The sequence below is a fragment of the Hyla sarda genome, unplaced genomic scaffold (genome assembly GCF_029499605.1).
Source record: "Hyla sarda isolate aHylSar1 unplaced genomic scaffold, aHylSar1.hap1 scaffold_185, whole genome shotgun sequence".
Classification (NCBI taxonomy): domain Eukaryota; kingdom Metazoa; phylum Chordata; class Amphibia; order Anura; family Hylidae; genus Hyla; species Hyla sarda.
This window is the reverse complement of record NW_026608499.1, coordinates 260,234-277,518: the sequence shown is the minus strand read 5'-3', so window position 1 is coordinate 277,518 and position 17,285 is coordinate 260,234. Positions and strand designations below refer to the sequence as shown.

General features: G+C 47.1%; 6 non-coding genes and 1 pseudogene across 6 annotated transcripts; all 7 read left to right on the top strand.

Annotated features, from left to right (window-relative positions):
- The first annotated feature begins 1,465 nt into the window (after window positions 1–1,465).
- On the top strand, window positions 1,466–1,656 carry LOC130314878 (U2 spliceosomal RNA). Its single transcript, XR_008862493.1, has one exon. It is a non-coding gene; the product is annotated as a U2 spliceosomal RNA (small nuclear RNA).
- A 2,079-nt stretch (window positions 1,657–3,735) lies between these two features.
- Window positions 3,736–3,926, top strand: LOC130314813 (U2 spliceosomal RNA). The gene has a single exon (XR_008862434.1). It is a non-coding gene; the product is annotated as a U2 spliceosomal RNA (small nuclear RNA).
- Window positions 3,927–6,032: 2,106 nt separating this feature from the next.
- LOC130314877 (U2 spliceosomal RNA) lies at window positions 6,033–6,223 on the top strand. Its single transcript, XR_008862492.1, has one exon. It is a non-coding gene; the product is annotated as a U2 spliceosomal RNA (small nuclear RNA).
- Window positions 6,224–8,301: 2,078 nt separating this feature from the next.
- On the top strand, window positions 8,302–8,492 carry LOC130314812 (U2 spliceosomal RNA). The gene has a single exon (XR_008862433.1). It is a non-coding gene; the product is annotated as a U2 spliceosomal RNA (small nuclear RNA).
- Window positions 8,493–10,587: 2,095 nt separating this feature from the next.
- Window positions 10,588–10,778, top strand: LOC130314811 (U2 spliceosomal RNA). The gene has a single exon (XR_008862432.1). It is a non-coding gene; the product is annotated as a U2 spliceosomal RNA (small nuclear RNA).
- Window positions 10,779–12,882: 2,104 nt separating this feature from the next.
- Window positions 12,883–13,073, top strand: LOC130314884 (U2 spliceosomal RNA). Its single transcript, XR_008862499.1, has one exon. It is a non-coding gene; the product is annotated as a U2 spliceosomal RNA (small nuclear RNA).
- Window positions 13,074–15,179: 2,106 nt separating this feature from the next.
- LOC130314939 (U2 spliceosomal RNA) lies at window positions 15,180–15,331 on the top strand (annotated as a pseudogene).
- The last annotated feature ends 1,954 nt before the right edge of the window (window positions 15,332–17,285 follow it).

Below are 17,285 nucleotides of genomic sequence, written 5' to 3'. Positions count from 1 at the left end.
ATCAATATAGACCAAAGTACAGAGGGTTAGGCTATGCTATTGTGCACCTACCTGATGCATCAGAAGGTGCGAGGCCCTTGCTAAATTCTGTGCACAGACTTTGAGATCTATACTTTAGACTGTATCTAAACCTGCTCCAACATGGACTGACATTCTGGCCTACTTTCAGCCGATGCGACTTGTCTGTCGCTGAACAGTCGCTTTTTATGTATTCAGCACCTATGTATAATGTTGTAAAAATGCTCTAGAAGCTAAAGTCGCAGAAATGTCACACATATTTGGCCTGCAACTTTCTGTGCGACAAATTCAGACAGGAAAAATCAGTATAAATCCTTAGAAAATTATCCCCCAGTGTCTCCATCTGCTGGCGGTATTGAATAAGCATTGCTGCACTGATGGGGTATGCATTAGACGAAAAAAAAGAAGAAAAAGAAGAATAATACGCCCAGAAAAGAGGCGAAAAGGAGAAAAACGTAAAAAAACGTGAAAAAAAAGTAAGAGGAAGAGAAGGGAAAAAAAGGTGGAAATGGGTTTAAAAGTGATTTCGGCGGAGAAATATATATATATATATATATATATATATATATATATACGCGCACACACACACATATATATAAACGTATTCTCCGTTGAGATATTGCAGCCGCTGCTGTGTCCAGGCCCAGGAGCCTTAGCACTGTGCTGTGATGTCACTCAATACCACTGACATCACTAGGTGTAAACAACATCTCTCCTTTGCTGTGTATGTGACTATGGAGCTGTTTGGTGATGTCGTCTATTATGGCCTTCATAGAAGCAACAGGAGATTGTTGCATCCATCTAGAACCCTCAGAACTACAGTGCTATGATGTCACTCACTTCCACAGGCCTTGCAGAGTGTAAACAACAACAACCCAGCTTTGTTGTGTATGTAACCATAGGGATTTGTGATGTCACCTAGAACCTTCACAGCAGCGACAGCTTTATGAGGAGCATCAGCACTGCTCTGCCTGAGCAGAACCATCACCGCCATAGGTTGTCAAATAACCCGGGTTTAACCCACACAGGTAAGTCCAATGGGGTGCAGGCATGTCCTCTATGCTTACAGCTTCCCGTGGGTGTTGGTTTGATACCGTTTGGGGACAGCCAAGGAGGCATCTGCAGGCAACAAAGGTAGGTGTGTGCTTGTGTGTGTGTTTCCTATGCAGATCCTAAGCCCAGTGTCACATGCAAGTAGGAGGAGTAAGAAGGGTTCCTGGCAAATCCGGGTTATGGATTGCATTTAAAAAGGCCCCGTGGGAGTGCAATGGGCCCCTGTCTTGCTGCTTAGCAATAATGGTATGGGTTTAGGTTCTGCTGTGTGTACTGGTGGTTGACTGCCCCCCAGCCCAGAGTGTGCATGGAAAATTGTCTGGCAGCCTCCCTGACAGCAAGCAGTGATAGTGCCCATGAAGGGCACCTTGTTGGGCCCGCCCCTTTCACGGTTATCGCTTCTCGGCCTTTTGGCTAAGATCAAGTGTAGTATCTGTTCTTATCAGTTTAATATCTGATACGTCCTCTATCTGGGGACCATATATTAAATGGATTTTTGAGAACGGGGGCCGATTTCGAAGCTTGCTTCCGTCGCCCTATGCATTGACCCGATATGGCAGTATCTTCGGGTACAGTGCACCACCCCCTTACAGGGTTAAAAAGAAAGATTCCTACTTTCATTGCTACCTGCTTGCTGGCTAGCCAGCTAGCCAGCCCTGTGGGCCTTGCTGCTGCTGCAGCCAAAAAACAAAAGGTGGTGCTGCTGCTGCTTCTGCTGCTGCTTGTGTCTGGCCGCTGTTGGAGCGTCCAGGCACAGGACTTCTGCTGCTGCTGACTAAATGGCCTCCTTAATTGGATCATTTGAGTAGCCAGCACACCTGTGCAGGTAGGGCATGACATGATAGGCAGCTGCCTTGATAGCGGGTGGGTGCTGAATGTTCCTAATTGACAAAATAAGATTAATGCTTATGAAGAAATATAAAATCTCATCCCTTCCCCAATATCGCGCCACACCCCTACCCCTTAATTCCCTGGTTGAACTTGATGGACATATGTCTTTTTTCGACCGTACTAACTATGTAACTATGTAACATAACATGGGGGGGGGGGGGGTCTCCTGGCTGTTCACACAGGTGTGTCATTGCTGTACATTGACCATGCATTGCTTCTGTGGTATTGCAAAGGCAAAGACAAATGCTTCCAGCCATCCATTGCACTAATGGATTGGTCATCAGCTGGCTGTCTATGTCCCGCATCAATATAGACCAAAGTACAGAGGGTTAGGCTATGCTATTGTGCACCTACCTGATGCATCAGAAGGTGCGAGGCCCTTGCTAAATTCTGTGCACAGACTTTGAGATCTATACTTTAGACTGTATCTAAACCTGCTCCAACATGGACTGACATTCTGGCCTACTTTCAGCCGATGCGACTTGTCTGTCGCTGAACAGTCGCTTTTTATGTATTCAGCACCTATGTATAATGTTGTAAAAATGCTCTAGAAGCTAAAGTCGCAGAAATGTCACACATATTTGGCCTGCAACTTTCTGTGCGACAAATTCAGACAGGAAAAATCAGTATAAATCCTTAGAAAATTATCCCCCAGTGTCTCCATCTGCTGGCGGTATTGAATAAGCATTGCTGCACTGATGGGGTATGCATTAGACGAAAAAAAAGAAGAAAAAGAAGAATAATACGCCCAGAAAAGAGGCGAAAAGGAGAAAAACGTAAAAAAACGTGAAAAAAAAGTAAGAGGAAGAGAAGGGAAAAAAAGGTGGAAATGGGTTTAAAAGTGATTTCGGCGGAGAATATATATATATATATATATATATATATATATATATATATATACGCGCACACACACACATATATATAAACGTATTCTCCGTTGAGATATTGCAGCCGCTGCTGTGTCCAGGCCCAGGAGCCTTAGCACTGTGCTGTGATGTCACTCAATACCACTGACATCACTAGGTGTAAACAACATCTCTCCTTTGCTGTGTATGTGACTATGGAGCTGTTTGGTGATGTCGTCTATTATGGCCTTCATAGAAGCAACAGGAGATTGTTGCATCCATCTAGAACCCTCAGAACTACAGTGCTATGATGTCACTCACTTCCACAGGCCTTGCAGAGTGTAAACAACAACAACCCAGCTTTGTTGTGTATGTAACCATAGGGATTTGTGATGTCACCTAGAACCTTCACAGCAGCGACAGCTTTATGAGGAGCATCAGCACTGCTCTGCCTGAGCAGAACCATCACCGCCATAGGTTGTCAAATAACCCGGGTTTAACCCACACAGGTAAGTCCAATGGGGTGCAGGCATGTCCTCTATGCTTACAGCTTCCCGTGGGTGTTGGTTTGATACCGTTTGGGGACAGCCAAGGAGGCATCTGCAGGCAACAAAGGTAGGTGTGTGCTTGTGTGTGTGTTTCCTATGCAGATCCTAAGCCCAGTGTCACATGCAAGTAGGAGGAGTAAGAAGGGTTCCTGGCAAATCCGGGTTATGGATTGCATTTAAAAAGGCCCCGTGGGAGTGCAATGGGCCCCTGTCTTGCTGCTTAGCAATAATGGTATGGGTTTAGGTTCTGCTGTGTGTACTGGTGGTTGACTGCCCCCCAGCCCAGAGTGTGCATGGAAAATTGTCTGGCAGCCTCCCTGACAGCAAGCAGTGATAGTGCCCATGAAGGGCACCTTGTTGGGCCCGCCCCTTTCACGGTTATCGCTTCTCGGCCTTTTGGCTAAGATCAAGTGTAGTATCTGTTCTTATCAGTTTAATATCTGATACGTCCCCTATCTGGGGACCATATATTAAATGGATTTTTGAGAACGGGGGCCGATTTCGAAGCTTGCTTCCGTCGCCCTATGCATTGACCCGATATGGCAGTATCTTCGGGTACAGTGCACCACCCCCTTACAGGGTTAAAAAGAAAGATTCCTACTTTCATTGCTACCTGCTTGCTGGCTAGCCAGCTAGCCAGCCCTGTGGGCCTTGCTGCTGCTGCAGCCAAAAAACAAAAGGTGGTGCTGCTGCTGCTTCTGCTGCTTCTGCTTCTGCTTGTGTCTGGCCGCTGTTGGAGCGTCCAGGCACAGGACTTCTGCTGCTGCTGACTAAATGGCCTCCTTAATTGGATCATTTGAGTAGCCAGCACACCTGTGCAGGTAGGGCATGACATGATAGGCAGCTGCCTTGATAGCGGGTGGGTGCTGAATGTTCCTAATTGACAAAATAAGATTAATGCTTATGAAGAAATATAAAATCTCATCCCTTCCCCAATATCGCGCCACACCCCTACCCCTTAATTCCCTGGTTGAACTTGATGGACATATGTCTTTTTTCGACCGTACTAACTATGTAACTATGTAACATAACATGGGGGGGGGGGGGGGGGTCTCCTGGCTGTTCACACAGGTGTGTCATTGCTGTACATTGACACATTGACCATGCATTGCTTCTGTGGTATTGCAAAGGCAAAGACAAATGCTTCCAGCCATCCATTGCACTAATGGATTGGTCATCAGCTGGCTGTCTATGTCCCGCATCAATATAGACCAAAGTACAGAGGGTTAGGCTATGCTATTGTGCACCTACCTGATGCATCAGAAGGTGCGAGGCCCTTGCTAAATTCTGTGCACAGACTTTGAGATCTATACTTTAGACTGTATCTAAACCTGCTCCAACATGGACTGACATTCTGGCCTACTTTCAGCCGATGCGACTTGTCTGTCGCTGAACAGTCGCTTTTTATGTATTCAGCACCTATGTATAATGTTGTAAAAATGCTCTAGAAGCTAAAGTCGCAGAAATGTCACACATATTTGGCCTGCAACTTTCTGTGCGACAAATTCAGACAGGAAAAATCAGTATAAATCCTTAGAAAATTATCCCCCAGTGTCTCCATCTGCTGGCGGTATTGAATAAGCATTGCTGCACTGATGGGGTATGCATTAGACGAAAAAAAAGAAGAAAAAGAAGAATAATACGCCCAGAAAAGAGGCGAAAAGGAGAAAAACGTAAAAAAACGTGAAAAAAAAGTAAGAGGAAGAGAAGGGAAAAAAAGGTGGAAATGGGTTTAAAAGTGATTTCGGCGGAGAAATATATATATATATATATATATATATATATATATATATATATATATATACGCGCACACACACACATATATATAAACGTATTCTCCGTTGAGATATTGCAGCCGCTGCTGTGTCCAGGCCCAGGAGCCTTAGCACTGTGCTGTGATGTCACTCAATACCACTGACATCACTAGGTGTAAACAACATCTCTCCTTTGCTGTGTATGTGACTATGGAGCTGTTTGGTGATGTCGTCTATTATGGCCTTCATAGAAGCAACAGGAGATTGTTGCATCCATCTAGAACCCTCAGAACTACAGTGCTATGATGTCACTCACTTCCACAGGCCTTGCAGAGTGTAAACAACAACAACCCAGCTTTGTTGTGTATGTAACCATAGGGATTTGTGATGTCACCTAGAACCTTCACAGCAGCGACAGCTTTATGAGGAGCATCAGCACTGCTCTGCCTGAGCAGAACCATCACCGCCATAGGTTGTCAAATAACCCGGGTTTAACCCACACAGGTAAGTCCAATGGGGTGCAGGCATGTCCTCTATGCTTACAGCTTCCCGTGGGTGTTGGTTTGATACCGTTTGGGGACAGCCAAGGAGGCATCTGCAGGCAACAAAGGTAGGTGTGTGCTTGTGTGTGTGTTTCCTATGCAGATCCTAAGCCCAGTGTCACATGCAAGTAGGAGGAGTAAGAAGGGTTCCTGGCAAATCCGGGTTATGGATTGCATTTAAAAAGGCCCCGTGGGAGTGCAATGGGCCCCTGTCTTGCTGCTTAGCAATAATGGTATGGGTTTAGGTTCTGCTGTGTGTACTGGTGGTTGACTGCCCCCCAGCCCAGAGTGTGCATGGAAAATTGTCTGGCAGCCTCCCTGACAGCAAGCAGTGATAGTGCCCATGAAGGGCACCTTGTTGGGCCCGCCCCTTTCACGGTTATCGCTTCTCGGCCTTTTGGCTAAGATCAAGTGTAGTATCTGTTCTTATCAGTTTAATATCTGATACGTCCTCTATCTGGGGACCATATATTAAATGGATTTTTGAGAACGGGGGCCGATTTCGAAGCTTGCTTCCGTCGCCCTATGCATTGACCCGATATGGCAGTATCTTCGGGTACAGTGCACCACCCCCTTACAGGGTTAAAAAGAAAGATTCCTACTTTCATTGCTACCTGCTTGCTGGCTAGCCAGCTAGCCAGCCCTGTGGGCCTTGCTGCTGCTGCAGCCAAAAAACAAAAGGTGGTGCTGCTGCTGCTTCTGCTGCTGCTTGTGTCTGGCCGCTGTTGGAGCGTCCAGGCACAGGACTTCTGCTGCTGCTGACTAAATGGCCTCCTTAATTGGATCATTTGAGTAGCCAGCACACCTGTGCAGGTAGGGCATGACATGATAGGCAGCTGCCTTGATAGCGGGTGGGTGCTGAATGTTCCTAATTGACAAAATAAGATTAATGCTTATGAAGAAATATAAAATCTCATCCCTTCCCCAATATCGCGCCACACCCCTACCCCTTAATTCCCTGGTTGAACTTGATGGACATATGTCTTTTTTCGACCGTACTAACTATGTAACTATGTAACATAACATGGGGGGGGGGGGGGTCTCCTGGCTGTTCACACAGGTGTGTCATTGCTGTACATTGACCATGCATTGCTTCTGTGGTATTGCAAAGGCAAAGACAAATGCTTCCAGCCATCCATTGCACTAATGGATTGGTCATCAGCTGGCTGTCTATGTCCCGCATCAATATAGACCAAAGTACAGAGGGTTAGGCTATGCTATTGTGCACCTACCTGATGCATCAGAAGGTGCGAGGCCCTTGCTAAATTCTGTGCACAGACTTTGAGATCTATACTTTAGACTGTATCTAAACCTGCTCCAACATGGACTGACATTCTGGCCTACTTTCAGCCGATGCGACTTGTCTGTCGCTGAACAGTCGCTTTTTATGTATTCAGCACCTATGTATAATGTTGTAAAAATGCTCTAGAAGCTAAAGTCGCAGAAATGTCACACATATTTGGCCTGCAACTTTCTGTGCGACAAATTCAGACAGGAAAAATCAGTATAAATCCTTAGAAAATTATCCCCCAGTGTCTCCATCTGCTGGCGGTATTGAATAAGCATTGCTGCACTGATGGGGTATGCATTAGACAAAAAAAAAGAAGAAAAAGAAGAATAATACGCCCAGAAAAGAGGCGAAAAGGAGAAAAACGTAAAAAAACGTGAAAAAAAAGTAAGAGGAAGAGAAGGGAAAAAAAGGTGGAAATGGGTTTAAAAGTGATTTCGGCGGAGAAATATATATATATATATATATATATATATATATATATATATACGCGCACACACACACATATATATAAACGTATTCTCCGTTGAGATATTGCAGCCGCTGCTGTGTCCAGGCCCAGGAGCCTTAGCACTGTGCTGTGATGTCACTCAATACCACTGACATCACTAGGTGTAAACAACATCTCTCCTTTGCTGTGTATGTGACTATGGAGCTGTTTGGTGATGTCGTCTATTATGGCCTTCATAGAAGCAACAGGAGATTGTTGCATCCATCTAGAACCCTCAGAACTACAGTGCTATGATGTCACTCACTTCCACAGGCCTTGCAGAGTGTAAACAACAACAACCCAGCTTTGTTGTGTATGTAACCATAGGGATTTGTGATGTCACCTAGAACCTTCACAGCAGCGACAGCTTTATGAGGAGCATCAGCACTGCTCTGCCTGAGCAGAACCATCACCGCCATAGGTTGTCAAATAACCCGGGTTTAACCCACACAGGTAAGTCCAATGGGGTGCAGGCATGTCCTCTATGCTTACAGCTTCCCGTGGGTGTTGGTTTGATACCGTTTGGGGACAGCCAAGGAGGCATCTGCAGGCAACAAAGGTAGGTGTGTGCTTGTGTGTGTGTTTCCTATGCAGATCCTAAGCCCAGTGTCACATGCAAGTAGGAGGAGTAAGAAGGGTTCCTGGCAAATCCGGGTTATGGATTGCATTTAAAAAGGCCCCGTGGGAGTGCAATGGGCCCCTGTCTTGCTGCTTAGCAATAATGGTATGGGTTTAGGTTCTGCTGTGTGTACTGGTGGTTGACTGCCCCCCAGCCCAGAGTGTGCATGGAAAATTGTCTGGCAGCCTCCCTGACAGCAAGCAGTGATAGTGCCCATGAAGGGCACCTTGTTGGGCCCGCCCCTTTCACGGTTATCGCTTCTCGGCCTTTTGGCTAAGATCAAGTGTAGTATCTGTTCTTATCAGTTTAATATCTGATACGTCCCCTATCTGGGGACCATATATTAAATGGATTTTTGAGAACGGGGGCCGATTTCGAAGCTTGCTTCCGTCGCCCTATGCATTGACCCGATATGGCAGTATCTTCGGGTACAGTGCACCACCCCCTTACAGGGTTAAAAAGAAAGATTCCTACTTTCATTGCTACCTGCTTGCTGGCTAGCCAGCTAGCCAGCCCTGTGGGCCTTGCTGCTGCTGCAGCCAAAAAACAAAAGGTGGTGCTGCTGCTGCTTCTGCTGCTTCTGCTTCTGCTTGTGTCTGGCCGCTGTTGGAGCGTCCAGGCACAGGACTTCTGCTGCTGCTGACTAAATGGCCTCCTTAATTGGATCATTTGAGTAGCCAGCACACCTGTGCAGGTAGGGCATGACATGATAGGCAGCTGCCTTGATAGCGGGTGGGTGCTGAATGTTCCTAATTGACAAAATAAGATTAATGCTTATGAAGAAATATAAAATCTCATCCCTTCCCCAATATCGCGCCACACCCCTACCCCTTAATTCCCTGGTTGAACTTGATGGACATATGTCTTTTTTCGACCGTACTAACTATGTAACTATGTAACATAACATGGGGGGGGGGGGGGTCTCCTGGCTGTTCACACAGGTGTGTCATTGCTGTACATTGACCATGCATTGCTTCTGTGGTATTGCAAAGGCAAAGACAAATGCTTCCAGCCATCCATTGCACTAATGGATTGGTCATCAGCTGGCTGTCTATGTCCCGCATCAATATAGACCAAAGTACAGAGGGTTAGGCTATGCTATTGTGCACCTACCTGATGCATCAGAAGGTGCGAGGCCCTTGCTAAATTCTGTGCACAGACTTTGAGATCTATACTTTAGACTGTATCTAAACCTGCTCCAACATGGACTGACATTCTGGCCTACTTTCAGCCGATGCGACTTGTCTGTCGCTGAACAGTCGCTTTTTATGTATTCAGCACCTATGTATAATGTTGTAAAAATGCTCTAGAAGCTAAAGTCGCAGAAATGTCACACATATTTGGCCTGCAACTTTCTGTGCGACAAATTCAGACAGGAAAAATCAGTATAAATCCTTAGAAAATTATCCCCCAGTGTCTCCATCTGCTGGCGGTATTGAATAAGCATTGCTGCACTGATGGGGTATGCATTAGACGAAAAAAAAGAAGAAAAAGAAGAATAATACGCCCAGAAAAGAGGCGAAAAGGAGAAAGACGTAAAAAAACGTGAAAAAAAAGTAAGAGGAAGAGAAGGGAAAAAAAGGTGGAAATGGGTTTAAAAGTGATTTCGGCGGAGAAATATATATATATATATATATATATATATATATATATATATATATATATACGCGCACACACACACATATATATAAACATATTCTCCGTTGAGATATTGCAGCCGCTGCTGTGTCCAGGCCCAGGAGCCTTAGCACTGTGCTGTGATGTCACTCAATACCACTGACATCACTAGGTGTAAACAACATCTCTCCTTTGCTGTGTATGTGACTATGGAGCTGTTTGGTGATGTCGTCTATTATGGCCTTCATAGAAGCAACAGGAGATTGTTGCATCCATCTAGAACCCTCAGAACTACAGTGCTATGATGTCACTCACTTCCACAGGCCTTGCAGAGTGTAAACAACAACAACCCAGCTTTGTTGTGTATGTAACCATAGGGATTTGTGATGTCACCTAGAACCTTCACAGCAGCGACAGCTTTATGAGGAGCATCAGCACTGCTCTGCCTGAGCAGAACCATCACCGCCATAGGTTGTCAAATAACCCGGGTTTAACCCACACAGGTAAGTCCAATGGGGTGCAGGCATGTCCTCTATGCTTACAGCTTCCCGTGGGTGTTGGTTTGATACCGTTTGGGGACAGCCAAGGAGGCATCTGCAGGCAACAAAGGTAGGTGTGTGCTTGTGTGTGTGTTTCCTATGCAGATCCTAAGCCCAGTGTCACATGCAAGTAGGAGGAGTAAGAAGGGTTCCTGGCAAATTTGGGTTATGGATTGCATTTAAAAAGGCCCCGTGGGAGTGCAATGGGCCCCTGTCTTGCTGCTTAGCAATAATGGTATGGGTTTAGGTTCTGCTGTGTGTACTGGTGGTTGACTGCCCCCCAGCCCAGAGTGTGCATGGAAAATTGTCTGGCAGCCTCCCTGACAGCAAGCAGTGATAGTGCCCATGAAGGGCACCTTGTTGGGCCCGCCCCTTTCACGGTTATCGCTTCTCGGCCTTTTGGCTAAGATCAAGTGTAGTATCTGTTCTTATCAGTTTAATATCTGATACGTCCCCTATCTGGGGACCATATATTAAATGGATTTTTGAGAACGGGGGCCGATTTCGAAGCTTGCTTCCGTCGCCCTATGCATTGACCCGATATGGCAGTATCTTCGGGTACAGTGCACCACCCCCTTACAGGGTTAAAAAGAAAGATTCCTACTTTCATTGCTACCTGCTTGCTGGCTAGCCAGCTAGCCAGCCCTGTGGGCCTTGCTGCTGCTGCAGCCAAAAAACAAAAGGTGGTGCTGCTGCTGCTTCTGCTGCTTCTGCTGCTTCTGCTTCTGCTTGTGTCTGGCCGCTGTTGGAGCGTCCAGGCACAGGACTTCTGCTGCTGCTGACTAAATGGCCTCCTTAATTGGATCATTTGAGTAGCCAGCACACCTGTGCAGGTAGGGCATGACATGATAGGCAGCTGCCTTGATAGCGGGTGGGTGCTGAATGTTCCTAATTGACAAAATAAGATTAATGCTTATGAAGAAATATAAAATCTCATCCCTTCCCCAATATCGCGCCACACCCCTACCCCTTAATTCCCTGGTTGAACTTGATGGACATATGTCTTTTTTCGACCGTACTAACTATGTAACTATGTAACATAACATGGGGGGGGGGGGGGGGGGGGTCTCCTGGCTGTTCACACAGGTGTGTCATTGCTGTACATTGACCATGCATTGCTTCTGTGGTATTGCAAAGGCAAAGACAAATGCTTCCAGCCATCCATTGCACTAATGGATTGGTCATCAGCTGGCTGTCTATGTCCCGCATCAATATAGACCAAAGTACAGAGGGTTAGGCTATGCTATTGTGCACCTACCTGATGCATCAGAAGGTGCGAGGCCCTTGCTAAATTCTGTGCACAGACTTTGAGATCTATACTTTAGACTGTATCTAAACCTGCTCCAACATGGACTGACATTCTGGCCTACTTTCAGCCGATGCGACTTGTCTGTCGCTGAACAGTCGCTTTTTATGTATTCAGCACCTATGTATAATGTTGTAAAAATGCTCTAGAAGCTAAAGTCGCAGAAATGTCACACATATTTGGCCTGCAACTTTCTGTGCGACAAATTCAGACAGGAAAAATCAGTATAAATCCTTAGAAAATTATCCCCCAGTGTCTCCATCTGCTGGCGGTATTGAATAAGCATTGCTGCACTGATGGGGTATGCATTAGACGAAAAAAAAGAAGAAAAAGAAGAATAATACGCCCAGAAAAGAGGCGAAAAGGAGAAAGACGTAAAAAAACGTGAAAAAAAAGTAAGAGGAAGAGAAGGGAAAAAAAGGTGGAAATGGGTTTAAAAGTGATTTCGGCGGAGAAATATATATATATATATATATATATATATATATATATATATATACGCGCACACACACACATATATATAAACGTATTCTCCGTTGAGATATTGCAGCCGCTGCTGTGTCCAGGCCCAGGAGCCTTAGCACTGTGCTGTGATGTCACTCAATACCACTGACATCACTAGGTGTAAACAACATCTCTCCTTTGCTGTGTATGTGACTATGGAGCTGTTTGGTGATGTCGTCTATTATGGCCTTCATAGAAGCAACAGGAGATTGTTGCATCCATCTAGAACCCTCAGAACTACAGTGCTATGATGTCACTCACTTCCACAGGCCTTGCAGAGTGTAAACAACAACAACCCAGCTTTGTTGTGTATGTAACCATAGGGATTTGTGATGTCACCTAGAACCTTCACAGCAGCGACAGCTTTATGAGGAGCATCAGCACTGCTCTGCCTGAGCAGAACCATCACCGCCATAGGTTGTCAAATAACCCGGGTTTAACCCACACAGGTAAGTCCAATGGGGTGCAGGCATGTCCTCTATGCTTACAGCTTCCCGTGGGTGTTGGTTTGATACCGTTTGGGGACAGCCAAGGAGGCATCTGCAGGCAACAAAGGTAGGTGTGTGCTTGTGTGTGTGTTTCCTATGCAGATCCTAAGCCCAGTGTCACATGCAAGTAGGAGGAGTAAGAAGGGTTCCTGGCAAATCCGGGTTATGGATTGCATTTAAAAAGGCCCCGTGGGAGTGCAATGGGCCCCTGTCTTGCTGCTTAGCAATAATGGTATGGGTTTAGGTTCTGCTGTGTGTACTGGTGGTTGACTGCCCCCCAGCCCAGAGTGTGCATGGAAAATTGTCTGGCAGCCTCCCTGACAGCAAGCAGTGATAGTGCCCATGAAGGGCACCTTGTTGGGCCCGCCCCTTTCACGGTTATCGCTTCTCGGCCTTTTGGCTAAGATCAAGTGTAGTATCTGTTCTTATCAGTTTAATATCTGATACGTCCCCTATCTGGGGACCATATATTAAATGGATTTTTGAGAACGGGGGCCGATTTCGAAGCTTGCTTCCGTCACCCTATGCATTGACCCGATATGGCAGTATCTTCGGGTACAGTGCACCACCCCCTTACAGGGTTAAAAAGAAAGATTCCTACTTTCATTGCTACCTGCTTGCTGGCTAGCCAGCTAGCCAGCCCTGTGGGCCTTGCTGCTGCTGCAGCCAAAAAACAAAAGGTGGTGCTGCTGCTGCTTCTGCTGCTTCTGCTTCTGCTTGTGTCTGGCCGCTGTTGGAGCGTCCAGGCACAGGACTTCTGCTGCTGCTGACTAAATGGCCTCCTTAATTGGATCATTTGAGTAGCCAGCACACCTGTGCAGGTAGGGCATGACATGATAGGCAGCTGCCTTGATAGCGGGTGGGTGCTGAATGTTCCTAATTGACAAAATAAGATTAATGCTTATGAAGAAATATAAAATCTCATCCCTTCCCCAATATCGCGCCACACCCCTACCCCTTAATTCCCTGGTTGAACTTGATGGACATATGTCTTTTTTCGACCGTACTAACTATGTAACTATGTAACATAACATGGGGGGGGGGGGGGGGGGGTCTCCTGGCTGTTCACACAGGTGTGTCATTGCTGTACATTGACCATGCATTGCTTCTGTGGTATTGCAAAGGCAAAGACAAATGCTTCCAGCCATCCATTGCACTAATGGATTGGTCATCAGCTGGCTGTCTATGTCCCGCATCAATATAGACCAAAGTACAGAGGGTTAGGCTATGCTATTGTGCACCTACCTGATGCATCAGAAGGTGCGAGGCCCTTGCTAAATTCTGTGCACAGACTTTGAGATCTATACTTTAGACTGTATCTAAACCTGCTCCAACATGGACTGACATTCTGGCCTACTTTCAGCCGATGCGACTTGTCTGTCGCTGAACAGTCGCTTTTTATGTATTCAGCACCTATGTATAATGTTGTAAAAATGCTCTAGAAGCTAAAGTCGCAGAAATGTCACACATATTTGGCCTGCAACTTTCTGTGCGACAAATTCAGACAGGAAAAATCAGTATAAATCCTTAGAAAATTATCCCCCAGTGTCTCCATCTGCTGGCGGTATTGAATAAGCATTGCTGCACTGATGGGGTATGCATTAGACGAAAAAAAAGAAGAAAAAGAAGAATAATACGCCCAGAAAAGAGGCGAAAAGGAGAAAAACGTAAAAAAACGTGAAAAAAAAGTAAGAGGAAGAGAAGGGAAAAAAAGGTGGAAATGGGTTTAAAAGTGATTTCGGCGGAGAAATATATATATATATATATATATATATATATATATATATATATATATATATATATATACGCACACACACACATATATATAAACGTATTCTCCGTTGAGATATTGCAGCCGCTGCTGTGTCCAGGCCCAGGAGCCTTAGCACTGTGCTGTGATGTCACTCAATACCACTGACATCACTAGGTGTAAACAACATCTCTCCTTTGCTGTGTATGTGACTATGGAGCTGTTTGGTGATGTCGTCTATTATGGCCTTCATAGAAGCAACAGGAGATTGTTGCATCCATCTAGAACCCTCAGAACTACAGTGCTATGATGTCACTCACTTCCACAGGCCTTGCAGAGTGTAAACAACAACAACCCAGCTTTGTTGTGTATGTAACCATAGGGATTTGTGATGTCACCTAGAACCTTCACAGCAGCGACAGCTTTATGAGGAGCATCAGCACTGCTCTGCCTGAGCAGAACCATCACCGCCATAGGTTGTCAAATAACCCGGGTTTAACCCACACAGGTAAGTCCAATGGGGTGCAGGCATGTCCTCTATGCTTACAGCTTCCCGTGGGTGTTGGTTTGATACCGTTTGGGGACAGCCAAGGAGGCATCTGCAGGCAACAAAGGTAGGTGTGTGCTTGTGTGTGTGTTTCCTATGCAGATCCTAAGCCCAGTGTCACATGCAAGTAGGAGGAGTAAGAAGGGTTCCTGGCAAATCCGGGTTATGGATTGCATTTAAAAAGGCCCCGTGGGAGTGCAATGGGCCCCTGTCTTGCTGCTTAGCAATAATGGTATGGGTTTAGGTTCTGCTGTGTATACTGGTGGTTGACTGCCCCCCAGCCCAGAGTGTGCATGGAAAATTGTCTGGCAGCCTCCCTGACAGCAAGCAGTGATAGTGCCCATGAAGGGCACCTTGTTGGGCCCGCCCCTTTCACGGTTATCGCTTCTCGGCCTTTTGGCTAAGATCAAGTGTAGTATCTGCATTTGGTCTGGTCGGAAGGTGTCTGTGGTACCCTGCTTCTCGGCCTTGGGGGATTGTCTCTCCTTACGGAGGGACTTCACCCCCTTGCTGCTATTGGGGAGCAGGCTTAGTCCACAGACAACGGGTTGCGATCCCCCTGTCTCTGGGACCTTGTGTCTCAGAAGGCATTTTCGGTACGTTGAGCGTTACCTGTAGCTTCGGAAGCACCTAGGGTACCCCCGACCTCTGCCTTGGGTAAGGGTTCCGCTTTTATAGCGGGATTCCGAGCCCCTGCTGCTATTGGGGAAGGGGCTTAGTCCCTGGGTGTGGAAGATGCCGTTCTCCTGGGCTTTCCCCTCTGGGGAAATGTCGATGCGAAATACCATCCGCATAGAGGTGTCGGAGAGCCATCGTCAGTTGAAGAACCTCCGCTTCATTGCGGAGGTGATTCTTCTTGACTACTTCCGCCTCAATAGGGAGGACATCCTGTGTCTAAATGACCAGGAAAGCCGTGGCCTGTATACCGTCACCTTCACGGCCACGGCGTGTTGCGATAACATCTATGCAACCTTGTCTGGTGCGGACCAGAGGGACGATCGACTCGACGGTCTTTCGTTCCAGTTCCTCTATGGTGAGGAACATATACCGTTGGTGGTGGCTATGCACAGCCCTCATGTGACCACGGAGGATATAGCCACTTTTCTTCGGCGATACTGCGAAGAGGTGCGATTCGCAAACAAAATCTTGAACTCCGTGCGGTTCTGGAACGGCAAGAGGAAGTTCTGGGTCAAGCTCCGTAAGGATCCCGGTGGTATTGGGGGTCTTTGCCATCCGCCCCCAAATTTTGCCATCGGGAGAGTTCGGGGCTTCCTGTTCTATCCTCAAATGCCTATGTATTGCCGAAATTGCTTGAGGTTTGGCCACACCCAGGAGACCTGCGGCGCGGAGCGTGTGATTCGCTGCAATAGGTGTGGCCAAGAAGGTCACATAGCCTCAAGATGTAGCCACACGATAAGGTGCAACCTCTGCGGAGAGGAAAATCACGATTTTAATTCCTGTCCCCATAAAGCAAAAACTACGATGGGTGGGTCAAGGCTGGGCCCACCCAAAGAGGGGACAGGACAAAAGACATCCTTTTTTAAGATGCCCAAACCCCAGATGGCAGGTACTGATGGGTCCAGGCCCAAGACCTCTGGTGCTCCATCGGGGGGCCCACCGGTGGTAGTGCTAGGGGGAGGCCATGGGGATTCCACGAAGCCCGGGCGGGTGATCGAGTTTACTGCCCGGGAAATTGAAAGACGTCGATCGACTTCCTACCTGGCTCAAGAGCCCGCCGAAACTTCTGAAGGGGGCTCACCTGTGGCGGGTGGCAGCCGACGGGCCTCGGTGGGGGCAGAGGTGGACCCAAAATTGCAACATAAGCCAGGTACTGGCTTGGCCCAGGGTCGCCCTGCTCCGGACGAAGAGGCCCCGGTGAAAGCCCGCCGGAAGGGGAGCCAGGTGGCCAGGTCTGAGCCCGGTCCTGTTACTCCGCCTATACAGGACAGGGCCAAGAAGACAAGTGGCGCCAAACCAGGGTTTGCTGCCCCGCCAGCAGTGGACCCGGTGGGTAAAACTGGCCATCGTCGATCGATGGGGAAGTTGGAGCAACAGTCCTCAGCAACGCTTGCTGGGGAACAAGCGATGAAAACTTCCCAGGGTAGCGGCAAAGGTTCCGGAAAAGAGGCCTCACAGGCCCCTGTGCAGCAGTTCCAGTCGTCAAAAGATGAAAGAAGACGCAGATCCATCAGCCGGGGGCCAGAGATTACATCGAGTGAGAGCAACACAGAGGATATGGACAGCAGTGTGACATTTAAAAGACAAAGAGAAGAAGAAGAGGAAGACATTCAAAGGAAAGCGGCGTGCCGTAGTTCGGACGAGAGCGAGCTCAGGGTCGGGGCATCATCGATCTCAAGCTCCGACCCTCAGAACATCAAGGAGCTGATGACCCCGCAGGCGGGGGATGACGGTACGCAGCTTATTATTGACTTTGATTCTCCAAGCACGAACTCTCCATAAACTATGCCTATCCCTGTAAAAATTGC